This window comes from Procambarus clarkii, chromosome 67 (assembly GCF_040958095.1).
Source record: "Procambarus clarkii isolate CNS0578487 chromosome 67, FALCON_Pclarkii_2.0, whole genome shotgun sequence".
NCBI classification, from domain to species: domain Eukaryota; kingdom Metazoa; phylum Arthropoda; class Malacostraca; order Decapoda; family Cambaridae; genus Procambarus; species Procambarus clarkii.
In genome coordinates, this window is record NC_091216.1 from 17,961,856 (window position 1) to 17,987,299 (window position 25,444).

Sequence of the window (25,444 nt, forward strand, 5' to 3'; positions counted from 1 at the left end):
AAAGCCACCCATTTCATTATGTATGAGGTCAATTTTTTTATTGGAGTTAAAATTAACGTAGATATATGACCGAACCTAACCAACCCTACCTAACCTAACCTATCTTTATAGGTTAGGTTAGGTAGCCGAAAAAGTTAGGTTAGGTCAGGTTAGGTAGTCGAAAAACAATTCATGAAAACTTGGCTTATTAGGCAAATCGGGCCTTGCATATTAGGCTGACAAGTGCGTTCTGGCTACTAGGTATATATATATATATTATATATATATATATATATATATATATATATATATATATATATATATATATATATATATATATATATATATATATATATATAATATATATATATATATATATATATATATATATATTATATATATATATTATATATATATACATACATACACACATTTGTCGTACCTAGTAGCCAGAATGCACTTCTCGGATTACTATGCAAGACCAGATTAGCTTAATAGGCCGAGTGATTTTCTTTATTTTCAATAATCTTTTTCCAAATAGTTTATTTGAATTATTTTATTATTTTATATTAAGACCATAATTTATTGACTTGTGTTAGTTTAGGTTAGGTTAAGATAGGTTAGGTTAGGTAGGGTTGGTTAGGCTCGGTCATATAGTTTTTTTAGTTTAGTTCATTTATTATGCACCCCATACCCATCTTGTGGGCGGTAGTGGAAAGGGTTACAGAGGCACATAATGGGCTCAGGGACTGAACCCCACAATTCATTTAGCTAAGCAAGTTACAATCTTGATGAGCTAGTTACAAAATTCAATATAAGTCATCACATCAACAATGGGTTCGAGATCGACCTCAAGTACAGGTTCTAAATTAAGCAACTGACATATGTGGAGAGCTAGTGTCAAAATTTATATGTTTGTGTTCAGCTCGGTCATATATCTACGTTAGTTTTAACTCAAATTTAATCAAATTAACTTAAACATATTGAAATGGGCAGATTTACCATTTCATAAGAAAAAATTTGGAAAAATATATTGGCCACACTTCACCTTCACCTTCCTGGCCACACTTCACCTTCACCTTCCTGGCCACACTTCACCTTCACCTTCCTGGCCACACTTCACCTTCTTGGCCACACTTCACCTTCACCTTCCTGGCCACACTTCACCTTCCTGGCCACACTCCACCTTCACCTTCCTGGCCACACTCCACCTTCACCTTCCTGGCCACACTCCACCTTCACCTTCCTGGCTACACTTCACCTTCACCTTCCTCGCCACACTTCACCTTCACCTTTCTGGCCACACTTCACCTTCACCTTCCTGGCCACACTACACCTTCCTGGCCACACTTCACCTTCCTGGCCACACTTCACCTTCCTGGCCACACTTCACCTTCTTGGCCACACTTCACCTTCACCTTCCTGGCCACACTTCACCTTCCTGGCCACACTCCACCTTCACCTTCCTGGCCACACTCCACCTTCACCTTCCTGGCCACACTCCACCTTCACCTTCCTGGCTACACTTCACCTTCACCTTCCTCGCCACACTTCACCTTCACCTTTCTGGCCACACTTCACCTTCACCTTCCTGGCCACACTACACCTTCCTGGCCACACTTCACCTTCCTGGCCACACTTCACCTTCACCTTCCTGGCCACACTTCACCTTCACCTTCCTGGCCACACTCCACCTTCACCTTCCTGGCCACACTCCACCTTCACCTTCCTGGCCACACTTCACCTTCACCTTCCTGGCCACACTCCACCTTCACCTTCCTGGCCACACTCCACCTTCACCTTCCTGGCCACACTTCACCTTCACCTTCCTGGCCACACTTCACCTTCACCTTCCTGGCCACACTTCACCTTCCTGGCCACACTCCACCTTCACCTTCCTGGCCACACTCCACCTTCACCTTCCTGGCTACACTTCACCTTCACCTTCCTGGCTACACTTCACCTTCACCTTCCTGGCTACACTCCACCTTCACCTTCCTGGCTACACTCCACCTTCACCTTCCTGGCTACACTCCACCTTCACCTTCCTGGCTACACTCCACCTTCACCTTCCTGGCTACACTCCACCTTCACCTTCCTGGCTACACTCCACCTTCACCTTCCTGGCTACACTCCACCTTCACCTTCCTGGCTACACTTCACCTTCACCTTCCTGGCCACACTTCACCTTCCTGGCCACACTCCACCTTCACCTTCCTGGCTACACTTCACCTTCCTGGCTACACTCCACCTTCAGCTTCCTGGCTACACTCCACCTTCACCTTCCTGGCTACACTTCACCTTCACCTTCCTGGCCACACTTCACCTTCACCTTCCTGGCTACACTCCACCTTCACCTTCCTGGCTACACTCCACCTTCACCTTCCTGGCTACACTCCACCTTCACCTTCCTGGCTACACTTCACCTTCATCTTCCTGGCTACACTCCACCTTCCTGGCCACACTCCACCTTCACCTTCCTGGCCACACTTCACCTTCCTGGCCACACTTTACCTTCCTGGCCACTCTTCACCTTCCTGGCCACACTTCACCTTCCGGGCCACACTTCACCTTCCTGGCCACACTTCACCTTCCTGGCTACACTTCACCTTCACCTTCCTGGCCACACTTCACCTTCACCTTTCTGGCCACACTTCACCTTCACCTTCTTGACCACACTACACCTTCCTGGCCACACTTCACCTTCCTGGCCACACTTCACCTTCACCTTCCTGGCCACACTTCACCTTCACCTTCCTGGCCACACTCCACCTTCACCTTCCTGGCCACACTCCACCTTCACCTTCCTGGCCACACTTCACCTTCACCTTCCTGGCCATACTCCACCTTCACCTTCCTGGCCACACTTCACCTTCCTGGCCACACTTCACCTTCCTGGCCACACTCCACCTTCACCTTCCTGGCTACACTTCACCTTCACCTTCCTGGCTACACTTCACCTTCCTGGCTACACTCCACCTTCACCTTCCTGGCTACACTCCACCTTCACCTTCCTGGCTACACTCCACCTTCACCTTCCTGGCTACACTCCACCTTCACCTTCCTGGCTACACTTCACCTTCACCTTCCTGGCCACACTTCACCTTCCTGGCCACACTCCACCTTCACCTTCCTGGCTACACTTCACCTTCCTGGCTACACTCCACCTTCAGCTTCCTGGCTACACTCCACCTTCACCTTCCTGGCTACACTTCACCTTCACCTTCCTGGCCACACTTCACCTTCACCTTCCTGGCTACACTCCACCTTCACCTTCCTGGCTACACTCCACCTTCACCTTCCTGGCCACACTTCACCTTCCTGGCCACACTTTACCTTCCTGGCCACACTTCACCTTCCTGGCCACACTTCACCTTCCTGGCCACACTTCACCTTCCTGGCCACACTTCACCTTCCTGGCCACACTTCACCTTCCTGGCCACACTTCACCTTCCTGGCCACACTTCACCTTCCTGGCCACACTTCACCTTCACCTTCCTGGCCACACTTCACCTTCACCTTCCTGGCTACACTTCACCTACACCTTCCTGGCCACACTCCACCTTCACCTTCTTGGCCACACTCCACCTTCACCTTCTTGGCCACACTCCACCTTCACCTTCCTGGCTACACTCCACCTTCACCTTCCTGGCCACACTCCACCTTCACCTTCCTGGCTACACTCCACCTTCACCTTCCTGGCTACACTTCACCTTCCTGGCCACACTTCACCTTCAGATTCCTGGCTACACTTCACCTTCCTGGCCACACTCCACCTTCACCTTCCTGGCCACACTCCACCTTCACCTTCCTGGCCACACTTCACCTTCACCTTCCTGGCCACACTTCACCTTCACCTTCCTGGCCACACTTCACCTTCACCTTCCTGGCCACACTTCACCTTCACCTTCCTGGCCACACTTCACCTACACCTTCCTGGCCACACTTCACCTTCACCTTCCTGGCCACACTTCACTTTCACCTTCCTGGCCACACTTCACCTTCACCTTCCTGGCCACACTTCACCTTCACCTTCCTGGCTACACTTCACCTTCACCTTCCTGGCCACACTTCACCTTCACCTTCCTGGCCACACTTCACCTTCCTGGCCACACTTCACCTTCACCTTCCTGGCCACACTTCACCTTCACCTTCCTGGCTACACTTCACCTTCACCTTCCTGGCCACACTCCACCTTCACCTTCCTGGCCACACTTCACCTTCCTGGCCACACTTCACCTTCCTGGCCACACTCCACCTTCCTGGCCACACTCCACCTTCCTGGCCACACTTCACCTTCACCTTCCTGGCTACACTTCACCTTCACCTTCCTGGCTACACTTCACCTTCACCTTCCTGGCCACACTTCACCTTCACCTTCCTGGCCACACTTCACCTTCCTGGTAACACTTCACCTTCCTGGCCACACTTCACCTTCACCTTCCTGGCCACACTTCACCTTCCTGGCTACACTTCACCTTCATCTTCCTGGCCGCACTTCACCTTCCTGGCCACACTTCACCTTCCTGGCCACACTTCACCTTCACCTTCCTGGCTACACTTCACCTTCACCTTCCTGGCTACACTTCACCTTCACCTTCCTGGCTACACTTCACCTTCCTGGCCACACTTCACCTTCCTGGCCACACTTCACCTTCCTGGCCACACTTCACCTTCACCTTCCTGGCCACACTTCACCTTCACCTTCCTGGCGATACTTCACCTTCACCTTCCTGGCCACACTTCACCTTCACCTTCCTGGCCACACTTCACCTTCACCTTCCTGGCCACACTTCACCTTCACCTTCCTGGCTACACTTCACCTTCACCTTCCTGGCCACACTTCACCTTCACCTTCCTGGCCACACTTCACCTTCCTGGCCACACTTCACCTTCACCTTCCTGGCAACACTTCACCTTCACCTTCCTGGCCACACTTCACCTTCCTGGCTACACTTCACCTTCATCTTCCTGGCCACACTTCACCTTCACCTTCCTGGCCACACTTCACCTTCCTGGCCACACTTCACCTTCCTGGCCACACTTCACCTTCCTGGCTACACTTCACCTTCACCTTCCTGGCTACACTTCACCTTCACCTTCCTGGCTACACTTCACCTTCACCTTCCTGGCCACACTTCACCTTCCTGGCCACACTTCACCTTCACCTTCCTGGCTGCACTTCACCTTCACCTTCCTGGCTGCACTTCACCTTCCTGGCCACACTTCACCTTCCTGGCCACACTCCACCTTCCTGGCCACACTCCACCTTCCTGGCCACACTCCACCTTCCTGGCCACACTTCACCTTCTCCTTCCTGGCCACACTTCACCTTCCTGGCCACACTTCACCTTCCTGGCCACACTCCACCTTCACCTTCCTGGCCACACTCCACCTTCACCTTCCTGGCCACACTTCACCTTCACTTTCCTGGCCACACTTCACCTTCCTGGCCACACTCCACCTTCACCTTCCTGGCCACACTCCACCTTCCTGGCCACACTTCACCTTCACCTTCCTGGCCACACTTCACCTTCACCTTCCTGGCCACACTTCACCTTCACCTTCCTGGCCACACTTCACCTTCACCTTCCTGGCTACACTTCACCTTCACCTTCCTGGCTACACTTCACCTTCACCTTCCTGGCTACACTTCACCTTCACCTTCCTGGCTACACTTCACCTTCACCTTCCTGGCCACACTTCACCTTCACCTTCCTGGCTACACTTCACCTTCACCTTCCTGGCCACACTTCACCTTCACCTTCCTGGTCACACTTCACCTTCACCTTCCTGGCCACACTTCACCTTCACCTTCCTGGCTGCACTTCACCTTCACCTTCCTGGCCACACTTCACCTTCCTGGCCACACTTCACCTTCCTGGCCACACTTCACCTTCCTGGCCACACTTCACCTTCCTGGCCACACTTCACCTTCACCTTCCTGGCCACACTTCACCTTCACCTTCCTGGCCACACTCCACCTTCACCTTCCTGGCCACACTCCACCTTCACCTTCCGTGCCACACTTCACCTTCACTTTCCTGGCCACACTTCACCTTCCTGGCCACACTCCACCTTCACCTTCCTGGCCACACTCCACCTTCCTGGCCACACTTCACCTTCCTGGCCACACTTCACCTTCCTGGCCACACTTCACCTTCCTGGCCACACTTCACCTTCACGGCCACACTCCACCTTCCTGGCCACACTTCACCTTCACCTACCTGGCCACACTTCACCTTCCTGGCCACACTTCACCTTCACCTTCTTGGCCACACTTCACCTTCACGGACACACTCCACCTTCCTGGCCACACTTCACCTTCACCTACCTGGCCACACTTCACCTTCACCTTCCTGGCCACACTTCACCTTCACCTTCCTGGCCACACTTCACCTTCACCTTCCTGGCCACACTTCACCTTCACCTTCCTGGCCACACTTCACCTTCACCTTCCTGGCCACACTTCACCTTCACCTTCCTGGCCACACTTCACCTTCACTTCCTGGCCACACTCCACCTTCACCTTCCTGGCTACACTTCACCTTCACCTTCCTGGCCACACTCCACCTTCACCTTCCTGGCCACACTTCACCTTCACCTTCCTGGCCACACTCCACCTTCACCTTCCTGGCTACACTTCACCTTCACCTTCATGGCTACACTTCACCTTCACCTTCCTGGCTACACTTCACCTTCATGGCTACACTTCACCTTCACCTTCCTGGCCACACTCCACCTTCACCTTCCTGGCCACACTTCACCTTCACCTTCCTGGCCACACTTCACCTTCACCTTCCTGGCCACACTTCACCTTCACCTTCCTGGCCACACTTCACCTTCACCTTCCTGGCCACACTTCACCTTCACCTTCCTGGCCACACTTCACCTTCACCTTCCTGGCCACACTCCACCTTCACCTTCCTGGCCACACTTCACCTTCACCTTCCTGGCTACACTTCACCTTCACCTTCATGGCTACACTTCACCTTCACCTTCCTGGCTACACTTCACCTTCATGGCTACACTTCACCTTCATGGCTACACTTCACCTTCACGTTCCTGGCCACACTCCACCTTCACCTTCCTGGCCACACTCCACCTTCACCTTCCTGGCCACACTCCACCTTCACCTTCCTGGCCACACTCCACCTTCACCTTCCTGGCCACACTCCACCTTCACCTTCCTGGCCACACTCCACCTTCACCTTCCTGGCCACACTTCACCTTCACCTTCCTGGCCACACTCCACCTTCACCTTCCTGGCTACACTTCACCTTCACCTTCCTGGCTACACTTCACCTTCACCTTCCTGGCTACACTTCACCTTCACCTTCCTGGCTACACTTCACCTTCATCTTCCTGGCTACACTTCACCTTCACCTTCCTGGCTACACTCCACCTTCACCTTCCTGGCTACACTTCACCTTCACCTTCCTAGCTACACTTCACCTTCCTGGCCACACTTCACCTTCACCTTCCTGGCCACACTTCACCTTCACCTTCCTGGCCACACTTCACCTTCATGGCTACACTTCACCTTCACCTTCATGGCTACACTTCCCCTTCCTGGCCACACTTCACCTTCATGGCTACACTTCACCTTCCTGGCCACACTTCACCTTCATGGCTACACTTCACCTTCATGGCTACACTTCACCTTCACCTTCCTGGCCACACTTCACCTTCATGGCTACACTCCACCTTCACCTTCCTGGCCACACTTCACCTTCATGGCTACACTCCACCTTCACCTTCCTGGCCACACTCCACCTTCCTGGCCACACTCCACCTTCCTGGCCACACTCCACCTTCCTGGCCACACTCCACCTTCCTGGCCACACTCCACCTTCCTGGCCACACTCCACCTTCCTGGCCACACTCCACCTTCCTGGCCACACTCCACCTTCACCTTCCTTGCCACACTCCACCTTCACCTTCCTGGCCACACTTCACCTTCACCTTCCTGGCCACACTTCACCTTCCTGCCTACACTTCACCTTCACCTTCATGGCTACACTCCACCTTCACCTTCCTGGCCACACTTCACCTTCACCTTCCTGGTCACACTCCACCTTCCTGGCCACACTTCACCTTCACCTTCCTGGCCACACTCCACCTTCACCTTCCTGGCCACACTCCATTTATACAATCCTGGTTGTGGCACCAGTTTGGGCCTCTGACCTTCCCAGCGAATCACGTAGTGCTCCGGGTTGATTAGCTTTTGTTCTATCATGACCGAATTTGTTAAGGCGAGCGACTGGGAAGCAGTAGAAAGCTGGTTCAAGTGATTCCCAGACGCTGGTGGCATCACGAAGGATGGAGTAGAATGTTGAAAGTCGATTGTGACAATCGACTTGAGAATGATCCAGGACGGACCGAAAAGTTGTCGTCCCTTCACCTTCTAGTGTGTGGTCTGGTCAACATTCTTCAGCCACGTTATTGTGACTCATCACCTGCACATGTCGTAGAATTATGATCTTCCTGTCTGGAGATTCCTGAGTGAGAGATGAATGGTCATCGATTGATTGATGAAGATTAAGCCACCCAAAAGGTGGCACGGGCATGAATAGCCCGTAAGTGGTGGCCCTTTTAAGCCATTAGAAGTATCAAGAGCTGATACTGGAGATCTGTGGAGGTGCGAATGCACCCTGCATGACGGGAGATGTCTCCCTTGTGAATGTGTTAAGATGAAGATGAAGCCACCCAAAAGGTGGCACGGTCATAAATAGCCCATAAGTGGTGGCCATTTTAAGCCATTACCAGTATCAAGAGCTGATACTGGAGATCTGTGGAGGTGCGACTGCACCCTGCGTGACGGGAGATGTCTCCCGGACCAAGTGTGTGGTGCCCCGCTGGAATGGTCATCAGAGCACCTGTCTATATATGGGGCCACTAGCAGGCTGGCTTACTCTAGAAGTCCTAGATTGTTCTATAGCACTATCCTGCTAGTTCCGTCTCCCCACCCTGATGAGGCTAGTGGAGTGTGCAAGATAGGCTTCCAACTTCTCCACGAAGGTCCAGCGTCGTGAGGATCGGCGGTGCTTATTAAGGTTACAACACTGGTTGTGTGAAGGTGTGCTGAGGGTTGTGTAGTGCAGCAGGGCGCCAGTGTTGCTTTTACTACATGCTACCACATGTTTAAGGGCGCCTGACAGCTGGGTGGACAGCGCCTCAAATTCGTAGTCCTGAAGTTCCGGGTTCGATCCCCGGTGGAGGCGGAGACAAATGGGCAAAATGTTTCTTTCATCCTGATTCTCCTGTTACCTAGCAGTAAATAGGTACCTGGGAGTTAGACAGCTGCTATGGGCTGCTTCCTGGGGGGTGGAGGCCTGATCGAGGACCGGGCCGCGGGGATACTAAGCCCCGAAATCATCTCAAGATAACCTTAAGATGCTGCAGTATGTAGCGCTTAAGGCCTGGCGAAAGGATGATGTTTTATTTATAAATCATAATTCTATTTCTAATTGATCTCGTGCTTCATGTGGGTTTATGCTTCCCTTATTATGACAGGATAACATGTGCATAGTGCACCGTGTTCTAAAGTTGCTTTCTGCTGACACACAAGTGTTCAAGGAGATGAACGTCCATATGGTGCTCGACATGTCTGTTCTCTGCGTCCATGAAGACTATTGCGGTCGCGGCCTTGGGAGCAGGCTGATGGAGGTAAGCCTGTGATCAAAACATGCTGAATGTGCATGTATGCTGCTGTATGAAAGGGAATATTTCTAAAATTATCATCTTTTGCGATTGCTGTACAATTGTTTCTGCACATAGGAAATAAATGTTTTAAAAACTCGTTATATACGACTTCACTGGATGTTTACAAGATTGTTTTATGTTTTAGAAATCGTTGTTGCTGGGCGAGGAGCAGGGATATGCTGTGGCATGTGTAATGTGCACTAACAGCCTGACGGAGAGGATCTGCGCGCGTTTTGGGTTTGATACCGTGAAGACGCTTAACCTAATTTCTGTTGCTGATGAGTTAAGCATTGATATCTCCCTCATACCTGGTGAAACTGACTTAAAAATGATGATCAAAACGTTTTCCAGCAAAACAGCCCATCTTCATTAATATCCTTAAAAACAGATACGTATTGTAGCGATTTAATCTTATACTCGCTCCATTATCTCATTATTTTAATAACATAACTAATTACAGAAGCTACAATCCTTTCCCCAATTACAGGTAATACTCTTCTCACCTTGTTGGAGGAAGCTGAGGTGTAATCACCATATAAGCAACAATTTGATGAATAGAAGACAGTTCAGTTTCCACAGTCAACAATGTAGCACTCGGCGTGTACAATCCTAATCGACCCAAGACGCAACAGCTTCGACACAGACCAGACAGCAGACTACGACCGCATCGAGCTGCCACACTCTCGCTCCCCGAGTTCAGACACTCACAATTCTCAATCGAGCCGCCACGCTCTCCCACATAGAGCTCCACGACTCCGGCCTCACTCAGCTCTCTGCTCTGCTCCAGGCTTCGTCTCAACGTCTACGACACTGCTGTATCCAGGACTACTAAATAAATATGAAACTCACTAAACACTGTGTATCTAATCAACCCAACAACGTAACATAATCGTACGTTACAATATAACGTGGATGATATATTCGCAAAATGATGTGTGGTGGGCTGAAGTCCTATAAACCTCAATAGGGTTATTTATTCCAGCACAGTTTCTTGCTGACAGCCCAAGAAGAATACCTGACCCCAGGATTGATTGATTGATGAAGATTAAGCCACCCAAAAGGTGGCACGGGCATGAATAGCCCGTAAGTGGTGGCCCTTTGGAGCCATTACCAGTATCAAGAGCTGATACTGGAGATCTGTGGAGGTGCGACTGCACCCTGCGTGACGGGAGATGTCTCCCGTGTGTGAGAGACCCCAGGACTAAGGTGCGTGCTTAAATATGAGCACCAGGAGGCGGAGATCACAGGACCATGTTACAATGGTCACTCAGACATAATAATATTTCATATGAGGCGACAAAATACTCGGCGTTTCGTACATAACTTAAAATTTAGTTAATATTATTATTAGTTTTAAGTCTAAGTGGGAAGCACTTAATACTGTACGAGAAGCTAACATATTTGAATCATTAAAGAAATTCAGCAATAATTTTGTTAATACCCAGTGATGCATAGATTACTCTATGGGCACATTAATATTAACGCTTAAGTGGGAACTGCAGTCGCGCGACCATAAATATCCTAGCCCTTCATAGGCACTACGGGCTCACCATAGCCCGTGCTACTTGGAACTTTTTGTTCCAGGTAGCGAATCTTTAACAACAACAACTACTTTGCCAAATAGAGGTTATGTAATGAGACTCTGCCGTCAATATAAAGGGAGGCTCAAAAGTCAGAGACACACTGACAGGCTGTGGTAGGGTATCACTCTAACTTTTTTTTTCAGGGATATTCCTGCGCGGGCCCTAAGCCTCTGGCTGGTCCACTGCGCGGGCCCTAAGCCTCTGGCTGGTCCACTGCACGGGCCCTAAGCCTCTGGCTGGTCCACTGCACGGGCCCTAAGCCTCTGGCTGGTCCACTGCACGGGCCCTAAGCCTCTGGCTGGTCCACTGCGCGGGCCCTAAGCCTCTGGCTGGTCCACTGCGCGGGCCCTAAGCCTCTGGCTGGTCAACTGCGCGGGCCCTAAGCCTCTGGCTGGTCCACTGCGCGGGCCCTAAGCCTCTGGCTGGTCCACTGCGCGGGCCCTAAGCCTCTGGCTGGTCCACTGCGCGGGCCCTAAGCCTCTGGCTGGTCCACTGCGCGGGCCCTAAGCCTCTGGCTGGTCAACTGCGCGGGCCCTAAGCCTCTGGCTGGCCCACTGCGCGGGCCCTAAGCCTCTGGCTGGTCAACTGCGCGGGCCCTAAGCCTCTGGCTGGCCCACTGCGCGGGCCCTAAGCCTCTGGCTGGCCCACTGCGCGGGCCCTAAGCCTCTGGCTGGCCCACTGCGCGGGCCCTAAGCCTCTGGCTGGTCCACTGCGCGGGCCCTAAGCCTCTGGCTGGTCCACTGCGCGGGCCCTAAGCCTCTGGCTGGTCCACTGCGCGGGCCCTAAGCCTCTGGCTGGTCAACTGTGCGGGCCCTAAGCCTCTGGCTGGCCCACTGCGCGGGCCCTAAGCCTCTGGCTGGCCCACTGCGCGGGCCCTAAGCCTCTGGCTGGCCCACTGCGCGGGCCCTAAGCCTCTGGCTGGTCCATTAAGTGTTGCTTGTTTCTGTTGTACGGAGTATGAGTATTTGTGACTCGTATGATCGCTTCAATAAGATTTTGTCCCAGGTATTTAACAACTTCTTCTGCTCTGTTGAATCTAATTTGAAATCTTAATGAGTTTGTAACTGTGCACTGTGTTAGATAATGTTCCATTGGTCTGTTGTGGTTGTAACTGTGCAGTGTGTTAGATAATGTTCCAGTGGTCTGTTGTGGTTGTAACTGTGCACTGTGTTAGATAATGTTCTAGTGGTCTGTCGGGCATTTCTCCAGTGCTGACATTTCCTCTCATCTTCCGGAACCTGTAAGCCTATTTCCCATGCACATGGGTATCCAAGCCTGATGCGATGTAAGTGCACTTCTGTTGCTCTACTGCTCCCTTTCATCAAACTAAGTGGTTCGTAGTTGGTTGAAGTCTTGTACCAACCCGCAGATCCTGATGTTGCAACTGCTGTGTTGTGGTCACTGTACATCTTTTGCATGGCTCTGTTTCTAATTACTTTCTTAATCTGTGATAGACTCTGTGGTATGTAAATGTCTACATTTCTTCTCTTAGTTGCAAGTTTTGCAGCTTCGTCTACAATGTCAATTCCTTTTATTCCCACATGACTTGGCACCCAGTTGATAAGTACCCGTCGGCCTTGTCGATTGAGTGTTTGCATTAATGATATGACATTTGTGATCAGATGTATGTTATCACATATGTGTTCTTGTTGCAAGGTTTCAATGGCGGTTCTCGAATCTGTATGTATGATAACATGTTGTCGGTGTTCAGCAAGAGCATGTTCCAAAGCCTTTTGAATGGCTAGCATCTCTATTTGTAAAGTTGAACACCCATTTGAGAGCCTCCAACTATTTACAGAGTTTCCTGCTTTAACTGCAGCTCCGGTTTCTTGTCCCTGCTGGTCTACTGATCCATCTGTGAAGTATGTAAAGCTGTCGGATACCATGTTTGCTTCTATATGCATCTGTGCAATGTTACGTAGCAGATGAGAATTTGTCTGTTTTTTTTTCCTTCAAGAACCATAATCTTAAAGTCTGCTGGCGGAGATTCCCAAGGGGCTTGCATAACAAAGTCTGCAAGTATTTCGTCGACACCCTTCTCAGTGACTGTGTTTGTTATATCGAATGTATTGATGGTGTTTATCGCACAATGGGTCCACCTGTTGCTATTGGAGGCTCTTCTGTCCAGAGTTAGTGCTCCAGTGATTATATCTTTAAGTGAACTGATTCTAGGTCTAGTCAATATCTTGGTCAACATGCCCGCAGCAATCCCTTTTACCCTTATTTCAATCGACGTTAGCTTGGTTTCTAGTCTTAGGTTCAGTATTTTAGTCTATCTACTGATGATTTAAGGATCATATGTATCTACATCAGAAGCCTTCATGCCCATTTGGTCAAGTATAACATTGGGCTCAATGCATGTGACTATGTCCATGTAATTTTAAGAACCTGGAAGCTTCCAGAAGGAGCTAATAATAATAATAAAAAAAATTTGGACCAAAATAATAGCTTCCAGTGACGTAATTTCAAAATCCTTAATAAAGGACAAATTGTACTATTAAGTACTGTCAATAATCTTTAAATCCACTAAGTATTTACCTTGTAAGTAAACTTTATCACACTAATCAGTCTAGACAATGACAATAATAAATCCATAATCATTGTAGGCACCCTGACCGTGAGGGAGGGAGGGAGGAAGCCGCCCACCTGGGGTAGTAACCGCCCAGATGTTGTTGTTATAGATTCAGCTACTCGTAACAAGTTCCAAGTAGCATGGGCTATGGTGAAGCCGTAATTTACCTGGTACAGGAGCGGGGCATGTAGTACAGGCAATGGTGAGCCCGTAGTGGACTTACCTGGCACAGGAGCGGGGCTGTGCATGCTTTGACATTAATACCTTTATATATACATTGAGAGTTGTTAGGCAGCGAGGCAACACCTTAACAATTAGTGAGTTGATTACCTTCTTCAGTAACAACCTCTTTTATTTCTGAAAATTTATATAAATCTGAATATCTATATCTTGTGTATATAATTCTTTAGTATAACTCATCATACATTTAATTGCCATATCCATTAATGTTAATTTATCCAATTATTTTATTGCATATAACATTTTCTTTGCATATTGGCCATGCATTATACAGTATATATTTACAAAATTTCTTGAACAATTGAATGCTCGATCCTCGTTTAGCTTTATTTATTAAACCTATAAATAATGTAAATTATTTTACTTTATGGCCGAAACGCTTTGTATACTAGTGGCTTTTTAAATATGCATTATATGTAACGGCTAATTAACCACTGTGGCACGTCATTCTGTGTATTTTTTAATGAAATTAGTATTATTATAGCTTATCAAGATTGTAACTTAGTTAAATAAATTTTGGGGTTCAGTTCTTGAGCCTATTATGTGCCTCTGTAACCTACTTCACTACCACTCACAGGATGGGTATAAGGTACACTACTGCCCAAATAGACTAAAACTAAAATTTATTAATACAAGAAGATAATACAATTAATAGTAATAGCAAGAACACAATTTTTTGTATAAAATTATATGAACCAGTGATCACAAACGAGGTTGGCAGTCATGTCCGTACCTCTATCAGACTGTACCTCTTCCTTCTTTTGATAATTACTTACTAAGTGGACGATTATACAAATAGCGACGTGATGGACAAATAGAAAGTAGAATTTAGAATGTTTTATAGAATCCGGAAAAAAATAAAAGTAAAACCCAAGCTTAAATATTGCTTGGCCTAGTATAGCTCTTACATGTACTATATTAGGCCTTAGATAGCGTGTGTTAGGCCTAGGATGGTCATCTTGATATCTTGACATGATTTCGGGGCTTAGAGTGCCCACAGCCCGGTCCTCGACCAGGCCTCCTTTTGTTTCACATCCACAGGTAGCAGCTATCCCAGGTACCTATTTACTGCTAGGTAACAGGGGCATCAGGGTAAAAGAAACTGCCCCTTTATTTGCCCCTCCACCGGGGATCGAACCCAGAACCTCAAGACTACGAATCCGAAGCGCTGTCCACTCAGCTGTCAGGCTCCATACTGGTTAGATTAGGTTTCATTGCAACAGAAAAACTTGTACAGTTTTTATAAAAATCGAGAATACAAAAGTCTACATTCTATTCGTCCGTCATATCCAAATTTCTACGATCGGCCACATCGTCACCACAAGTACTCTCATTTTTGGAGGATGGGCTGCCATTTCACACAACCCTCCCGCCTCCAGGGGCCTCGTAGCCTGGTGGATAGCGCGCAGGACTCGTAATTCTGTGGCGCGGGTTCGATTCCCGCACGAGGCAGAAACAAATGGGCAAAGTTTCTTTCACCCTGAATGCCCCTGTTACCTAGCAGTAAATAGGTACCTGGGAGTTAGTCAGCTGTCACGGGCTGCTTCCTGGGGGTGGAGGCCTGGTCGAGGACCGGGCCGCGGGGACTCTAAAGCCCCGAAATCATCTCACGATAACCCACGCGCCGAGATATGCAATCTCCCCACAACCTACTAACTCCATATATCACAGAACATAATAATAATATAACTTCCATGCAATTATAGCATAAATAAAACATATAAAGATACAAGAGTGTGCAACCTGGGACACGTGGATCGGACGTCTCACTGGAGCGACACGGTGGCGCCAAAAAAAGAATGACGTCATGAAACAGGCGGTACCGACGTGAAGAGCCTATTGGATGGTAATGTACTTAATACTGCTGTCTGGAATGATCATTTAGTGGGGTTAAATCAAATATATGCACTGAAATGGCCTAGTTCGAATGTGAAATTGAAAAAGCGTAGTTTTGATAAAATAAGGATTCGAGACAAAAGTTGTACTGTTATTGTATATCTGGAGCACCATTCAGAACTATCTGTGATACATATAACCTTGAAATTGATTTAAATCATGCACATAAATCATAATATTGTATTTCATTACTTACCATGTACATAAATCATAATATTCCATTACTTATCACATGCATAAACCAGAATATTCCATTACTTATCACATGCATAAACCAGAATATTCCATTACTTATCACATGCATAAACCAGAATATTCCATTACTTATCACATGCATAAACCAGAATATTCCATTACTTATCACATGCATAAACCAGAATATTCCATTACTTATCACATGCATAAACCAGAATATTCCATTACTTATCACATGCATAAACCAGAATATTCCATTACTTATCACATGCATAAACCAGAATATTCCATTACTTATCACATGCATAAACCAGAATATTCCATTACTTATCACATGCATAAACCAGAATATTCCATTACTTATCACATGCATAAACCAGAATATTCCATTACTTATCACATGCATAAACCAGAATATTCCATTACTTACTACGCGCATAATAATTCATTACATACCATATACATAAATGATACTACTGTACTTACGGTACATAAGTAACTAGTTTTCTATGATAGCTTTACCTTTTAACTTTGTTGATAAATATTCCATATTTATGAACATGAAAATATAAAATGAATGCTGTATATAAACAGCATGAAAATATGCTGTTTATAAACAGCAACCAGAGAAATGTTGACCAGACCACACACTAGAAAGTGAAGGGACGACGACGTTATGGTCCGTCCTGGACCATTCTCAAGTCGATTGTGATTATTTATTTATTTATATACAAATAGGTACATAATGGTCCAGGACGGACCGAAACGTCGTCGTCTCTTCACTTTCTAGTTTCTGCCCGAAACGCTGCGCGTACTAGTGGCTTTACAAGAGTGCAATTACTGTACTATGCTATGTATTCTCACAAACCCATTGTACCTTCTTGTATATATATAAATAAATAAATAAATAAATAAATGTAGTTTGGTCAACATTTTTCAGCCACGTTATTGTGACTCGTCGTGTGCACTCAGCAACCAGAGAATAGCACTGTATTGATGTTACCAAATTGAACGCTCGCTTAGACACAAGATGATTTTTTTGTTAATATTTAATTTCGCATTTTTCATTGTTATTAACCAAGAAAGTGGTGAGTGAACGTCTTTGTCTATAATTTCAAATAAATTACTGATAGCGTATATGTTACTTTTTGTGATAAAAATTACTAGGTGGCAATAGGTGGACAGAGAGGGTTGCCTTCAACAGGCTGTTAGGACTGGTCTCCGGGGTGTGAATGTTGCGGGGTCATTGTTGGGGTCCAGTTGGTACGCGGCCGCTGCTCCTGCTGGTGTGCTCCTGACACCATAGTCCTCCTCACCAACTGCGCACCACATCTTTCCTGTTGGCGTTGTGGTCACACTGTTATAAAGCTGACGCTCGTCGACCGTGTTAGTTTATCGTGGTGAGTATTTACTCTTATGGTTAAAGAAAATCACAGTTAGGCCAGCACCAACGCACATAACTACTCATTTAAGATTAATACCAGCCTTGTTAATTATAATGTAACTATAACATGCAATGGGAACCCGTCCATGGCATATGACTAAGCTGCGCCCAATTCCTAGTCTATTCTATGCGTTCTATAAATTTATAGAACTTATTTACTTATTGACCGGCTCCCGGTCGGCCGAGCGGACAGCACACTGGGCTTGTGATCCTGTGGTCCCGGGTTCGATCCCGGGCCCCGGCGAGAAACAATGGGCAGAGTTTCTTTCACCCTATGCCCCTGTTACCTAGCAGTAAAATAGGTACCTGGGTGTTAGTCAGCTGTCACGGGCTGCTTCCTGGGGGTGGAGGCCTGGTCGAGGACCGGGCCGCGGGGACACTAAAAAAAGCCCCGAAATCATCTCAAGATAACCTAAATTTACGTGAGGGAGCCTTTATCTCTTAATGTCGTTGGTGGGACATGACGGCGTCTTGTCAACGACCCACTAAATGTTCCCAAGGGGTTTTCCAGTGCGATTTTAAATTAGTCATATCTAGGTATTTATAGCTTCGGCGAGTAGCAGATTCTACAGGTTTATTGCTGTGAAACGGCATCTCCTCTTGTCTTGCTTTCCTTAGCTGTTGACCCTTAATTGTATGTTAGAGAAGTGGGTTGGATTAATATTCTCCAGCTTGTTCAGTATATTAAAGATCTCTATGCCAGGGGTCTCCAAACTATGGCCCGCGGGCCACATCCGGCCCGCCACATAATTTCATCCGGCCCTCCAAACAAATCCCTGTGTGGTGGCCTTGAAAAAATAATTATCGTACAAATGGCATCGAAGAATTATTCAAAGCTGGGGCTGCTGACTGGTGGCGCTCAACCCGAGTCAGTTTTCCTCTCTCTCGATAGTGTGACGCACAGATACTAATACTGGTAGGTATGTGTTGTGCATTACAACTAATCAGTTGTGTATAACTGTATATTGTGGGGATGGAGGGCGAGTGGGGCTTCGCTGCTTCCGTTTCAGGGAGCACAAACACTGTACAATATTCTTTTCTCTGTACTTTGACAATGCCTTTATCTTAGTTATACAAAATAGCAATTTCATTTTTTATTCCTCCGGCCCGCATAAATATGGGAAATATATAATGTGGCCCTTACATTAAAAAGTTTGGAGACCCCTGCTCTATGCGATCAGCGCAATCGTGTCTTGTAACTATTGGTCGAGTGTACAAATATACTAAGTTACGCACAAAAGTGTTTTGTATTTGAGTACTTAAAATGTAATTTGCAAGAGTGGTACACTAACTATTTAACCTAGCTATTCTAGGCCTAAACAAGCAATCCTAAGCCAGGATTACTTAGGGGAAATCAGCCCGTTCTCCTGTTTAGGTAATACTTAGTGATCAGGTTGACCATAAGCACATACCGACGTTCAACGCAATTAAAAAGTGGAAATTGGACATATTGAATTTGTACAGACCTTAAAAGATTTTTTCTGGGAATATTTACGTTTTTTAGTTTTTTTCGGATTATAAAGGGAATACGAAATCTAATTTCTTAATACGTCAATGGTTTGTACTATGGTGCACATAGTTACTATTATATAAACAGGAGGTTCATCGAGGACGGGAAGCTGGTTACTTGCCATTTGTCCTGAAAAGGACATCTAGTTTTGACAGGTAACCAAAGTATTTTGTAAAGCGGTGGGGAATAATAATTCCTTGACGGGCGTCAGGAAGCCAGTGTGTGTATTCGTACATGACTGGTTTTTATAAACGTTTTTATTGTAGTTTTGTGTAATTAGGTCTACAGGTTTTTAGGTTCTGTTTGCGATTATTTGTCAACCCGTCCTCGACTCTAGTCCATTACATTCAGCGGTCAACCCCACAGACGCATTCATAAATTTTAACATGCTATTCATTCAAAACGGGAATTTTCTTAAGTATAAATATATATTATAATAGCATATTGTGTATATATAAGCATAGGTTAGGTTAGGTGTTTAGGTTCTGTTGGCGATTATTTGTATTTGTAGTACGTGGGTGAAGCATTTATAGCGTTGATTCGAACAAAATTCGTCAGTGAAGCACTTGTTCCGGATATGTTCGAACGTCAGCAGTTGAGTCTTGTGTAAACCGCTTTTCATTCATAAACAGGGGGTTTGGCGGGTGCATGGAATCACTTTTGGATCTTTGTTTGGAGGACGGGCTGTATTTGTATTTGAAGTACGTGGGTGAAGCATTTATAGCGTTAAGATTCGAACAGAGGTCTTCAGTAAAGCAGTGTTGGAGAAATGTTCGAACGTCATCAGTTGCTCAGTTTAATTAGTGTAAACTGTTTTTCATTCATAAACAGGGTTTGACGACTGGATTAACGAGCATTTGTCATTAGTTGATGAGGATGAACTCGTTTATGCTAGATGCGTTTAGAATATATGGAAATTGAGCGAATTTTGATTGAAGTTCATGTATTATCTGGGTTTTGTATGTGCAAATCTTCAACCACAACAGGCCAAATGCTCGTTAATCCAGCAATTTATGAATTAAGTTTACACACGAATTGCAACTGATGGCGTTCGAACATTTCTTGAACTGACGACCTCAGTTCGAATAGCAATGCAATGTTTCATCCACGTACTTCAAATACATACATTAGCAACATAACCTAAACACCTAATCTAACCCACGGCTGAATGTTAATGCATGTCTAGAATGCATAGAATGTTAATGCATGTCTAGAATGCATAGAATGTTAATGCATGTCTAGAATGCATAGAATGTTAATGCATGTCTAGTAAAAAAAGCCTATTCTTAATTTAAATTTATCAAGGCATTTTTGGGGACGGTTGCAGCTTTGAGCGTAGCCTGAGGACAGGTTGAATTTGTGGGAAGGTTATGCTCCTCTGGATAACTGCTAGGTGATGTTTAGCGCCGGACAAAGTTGTCAGGCAAGAATTTTGTTGCTGCTTCCAGTTGGATTCGAGAGCACTTGGTGGTGGTGCTAGTAATAGCCTTTCGGTGTCTACAAGAAAGTGAGATTAGCTCTTTATGCCTCTGCCTACTAGCCTTATACCCGTTGCGTTGAAATTCAACTATTCTAACATTCGAATTTGGTTGAATCTGGTCTTAAAGTTGTTGGAGGTGGTTTAAATAACTTTCAGTACATTACACTGAATGTACTGCTGACGTAACGTACAAATATTTCTATTCATCTGCTCAATTGCATTTCCAGCTTCCACCTATATCCTCTTGCCCTACTTTCTCTCTTTAAAAGAGGCGGCTTTTTTCCAATTTGTCAATACCCCCTCAGTATCTTTTACTTTGCGATCATGTCCCGCCTCTTTCATCTCTAATGATGTGAGGTCTAGTTCACATAGCCTATCTTAATAGCTTTCCTTCTTAGCTCTGATACTAATCTTGTTGTATGCCTATGTACTTGAATTTTTATTTTATTCTTCACACAAGGTGCCGATTCCATGTCAGTGCTGCATATTCCAATATTAATCTAATTTATCTAAATTGCCTTTTAAGTCTTTATTTAGGTTTTTAAACGTTCTAATATTTGCCAGGGTCCCATATGCCTCCGATGTTACCTAGTTTGTGCCTCTGGAGATAGTTGAAATTATGTATACTCCCAAATTATTCTCTCCTACTATAGTTGATTATCGTATCTACTACACACACTTTTCACCGTCTCTAAAACACACACACATTCATATGATGGGTTGCAAAACATAAACTAACCCTGTCAGGTGTGCAGCAATGTTGCCAAATGGTGCTATCGTTTGTGACAAAATAAGTATCCAGGGGACGCTGGATTTTTGGAGGAAAGAATGAAAGAAAGAAAGAATTTTCCTGTGGGACGACACCGTGCTATGGCGGGTATTTAAGAGTGCGAACACTGGCTTGGCCCCCTCCTAGCCTATCCTAACGTAAATAAGTTAAAATTTTACAGAATATATGTGTGTGGAGGTTGTATATGTCACTATGACGTCGTCATTTTATTGCTTATGTAAGTTTTGGATCCTACTGGTTATATGGGGTTGTCTGTCATTTTGTATGACACATGTTTATTTATACAAATTATAAAAAAACATTTTTAATACGCAAGAAAAACATCAATTGTGACACTAGTTCTCCACATATCGGTTGCTTTAATTTAGAAACTGTACTTGTGGTCGGTCTCGAGGCCATTGTTGATGTGACGATGTGCATTGAATTTTGTAACCAGCTCAACACTGCAACTTACTTAGCCAAATGAATTGTGGGATTCAGTCTGTGAGCCCATTATGTGCCTCTATAACACTTTCCACTACCGCCCACAGGATTGGTACGGGGTGCATAAAAAAATAACTTAAAAAAAAAGCTTAATGTGGCCATTTAGTTGCACGAGTTGCTAATACAATTTTTAAGGCTGGAGGAAGTTTTTCATAGAGAATGGCTTGAGGCATTGCATTCCAATTAGAGAGATCTTGAACTATAAGTATTTTTAACAGAATTTCAACAAAGTGCGGAAGAAACGCCTGGCAACTATCTGAAGAGTTTTGTGTTCACAACACAACCGCGAGTGACGCAGACTCCTCTGGCCCAGCTGGCGCGCGAGGTGCAGACAACAGCGGTTATTGCGTTTCACGTGAGTTCTGTTTATATTTGTTTGGGTAACACCCCGAAAATTTGTCCAATATGTAGAGATTGTGGGTATGCACAAAATACCACAGCTTTAAGTATACACTAATAGGCTTGATGTTTTACATAACTGTTAGATCAGTTAATATTCCCTTAGTTTGTAATAGGTATGAAATGTATATTATGTACTGTATATTAAAACAATGTACTACATTGCCAGTCTCGTGTGTGGGGTAAATACTAGGATTTATAATGAGGGATTTAAATATATGAATACAAAATAAAGGGCATGCACTAAAAAATTAAGGCCTTAGCTGATACAAATGTGTCGTCCCGAGGAACTTTAAAAGAGAACGAAGTTCTCTTTAGGCTTGGTATGTACTAGCTCTGGATAGGTCTCCACCACCTTCTCACCTAACTTGTTCCAACCGTCTACCACTCTGTTTGCGAAAGTGAAATTTCATATTTCTTCGGCATTTTTGTTTAGTCAGTTTAAATATGACCTCTTGTTCTTGAAGTTCCAGGTCTCGGGAAATCTTCCCTATCGATTTTATAAATTCCTGTTACTATTTTGTATGTAGTGATCATATCACCTCTTTTTCTTCCGTCTTCTAGTTTTGGCATATTTAATGCATCTAACCTCTCCTCGTAGCTCTTGCCCTTCAGTTCTGGGAGCCACTTAGTAGAATGTCTTTGCACCTTTTCCAGTTTGTTGATGTGCTTCTTAAGATATGGGCACCACACAACTGCTGCATATTCTAGCTTTGGCCTAACAAAAGTCGTGAACAATTTCTTTAGTATTTCGCCATCCATGTATTTAAAAACAATTCTGAAGTTAGAAAGCGTGGCATAGGCTCCTCACACAACGTTCTTTGTGGTCCTCAGGTGATAGTTTCTAACTAGAACCACCCCTAGATCTTTATCAGAATTTTTTAAAACTTTCTCACATAATTTATAGGTTGTGTGGGGTCTGTTCTCCTATTCCACATTCCATAACATGGCATTTATTCACATTAAATTCCATTTGCCAAGTGGTGTTCCATATACTTTTGTTCAGGTCTTCATGAAGGGCATGACAATCATCCAAGTTTCTTATCCTTCCTATTGTCTTGGCATCATATTGTGTGTACGAATAATATCCTCCAGTAGGCAGGAACTAGTAAGACGCACAGTGGAGGTACACCTACAGGGATTAGAAGGTAAGATTGAAGAAGATTAAGCCACCCAAGAGGTGGCACGGGCATGAATATCCCGTAATAGAAGGCAAGGGGCCTGTAGTGGTTTTATAATGAAACTATAGTGTTTACGTCGGGTCTTAGAATCCCAGAAGGCCGAGAGAGCGGCTGTGTTAAGGTTACCAAGAAAAAGGATATTGTTGAGATTCTTTGTGAAAATAGTTGATAAATTGATGCGTTGAATTTATAGTAAAATATAACGGGATAATTTATGACCATTTCTAGAAGACTAGGATACTAGAGTAGGATAGTCTTAGAATATGTCTATTGATGGTAATAATTAGAGTTGCAGATTAATGTACATTGATGTGCAAGACATTTGAACTGAATTTCGGAGAAATCGTAGTTATTATTATTGCCCCTGCCTTGTGCGACCTTGGGTTGGAGACAAGATGGTAGCTGAACAAAGTGGGAAAGTTACGGAGAAGAAAGGCTTAAGCTAGACGTTGCCATGTGAGTAACTGACAAACAGGCGGTCAGCGATGTTCTTCTATGCCCTAATTTGAGAATTGTTTGAAATAGGTTACGGCAAGGTAGCTGCTTCCTCTCCTAGAGATTAAAAAATGTTTGTTTTCCTGTTTTTTAATGTAAAAGTAGGGCGAGCCTTGTCTTTCCTGACAGTTGGGAGAGTCGGAAACGGGGTGATCCCCCCACGTTACCTTGCAGTATATACTGGCTTCCTGTCCCCCGACACAATTATATCTGCTTTGGAGAAATATAACGCAGAGACAAAAATCGTCCCAGAACCAAGTCGATACTCGTACCAGGAAGGGTTGAGGGCCACAGGACTGACAGTACTGCAAACCAGACATGACGGAGCGGATCTCATTGAATCTTGTGAAATACTGATCAGTTTGGAAGATAATAATCCAGACCATGTACAAAGGGAGACAGCTTGTAGCTCAACAAGCCACACAGCAGGACAGAAAACAGATACTGCTTTCTCACCCATAGGCTTATAAACCCCATGGAATTAACTACCCAGAACCCAAAAATGCCAACATATCATTGGAGTTAAATATCCAGTTTGAGAAAATTCTCGGGAAAATGGTGGTGATGAAGGGGGGGGGGGGGGCTGGTAGGGTGAATTTTAACAAGCCGCCAGCTTACTGTCCCTGTCCAGGCCACTAAATAAATGGAGAGTCTGGTAAATCTCCCGATTTACTAGCCATTGCTGGCGACAATTACAAAAAAAAAAAAACTTTGAAGCATGGGCTGATGCCTGTTAAGCTCGCGTATCACAGCGGGGGGGGGGATTAGTTCTGTGACGTAATAATTACATTTGTAATTAATTTCCTTATTGATAGGAAGTCTGTACATTCCAGTTCCGATGACCATAGTGCTGGAAAGCAGGGATAGAATGGTGGAATAAGGATGCAGAATATCTTTATTGTTTAAGATTCGGCTACTTGAAACAAAGTTTCAAGTAGCACGGGCTATGGTGAGCCCGTAGTAGACTTACCTGGCACAGGAGCGGTGCTGTAACTTGGGGAATATCTTTAGCAGGGAACTGGATTTATAAGGTGGAGGAGGAAAGGTACCGTAGGGCCTCACCGCTGAGTGGACCAACCCATCCTCAGACCAAATCCATTCTATCCAGCGGTCGACCCCAAAGACTCGTTCATAAATTTTAACATTGTTCATTCAAAATATAACTTTTCTCAAATATAAATTAATATTATATATTAGCATATTGTGCATATTTAAGCACCGGTTAGGTTAGGTGTTTAGGTTCTGTTGCCGATTCTTGTATTTGTATTCAACCCGTCCTCACGCTAGGTGTTTAAAGCAGCGGCAGTCATCCCCAGACGCATTCGTCATTTTTAACATACTGTGTATTAAACATTGGTTTGTTCTTGCATATATTTTGTTATACATGAAAATCTTTGTATAGTTAGGCGTAGGTTAGGTGTTTAGGATCTGTTGGCGATTATTTGTATTTAAAGTACATGAGTGAAGTATTTATAGAATTGTAGTTCGAACA

At 45.4% G+C, this 25,444-nt stretch overlaps 1 protein-coding gene across 1 annotated transcript in view; it reads left to right on the top strand.

Annotated features, from left to right (window-relative positions):
• Positions 1-25,444, top strand: part of LOC123767763 (arylalkylamine N-acetyltransferase-like 2) — a 70,787-nt gene that overhangs the window by 17,609 nt on the left and 27,734 nt on the right. The window lies entirely within an intron of this gene.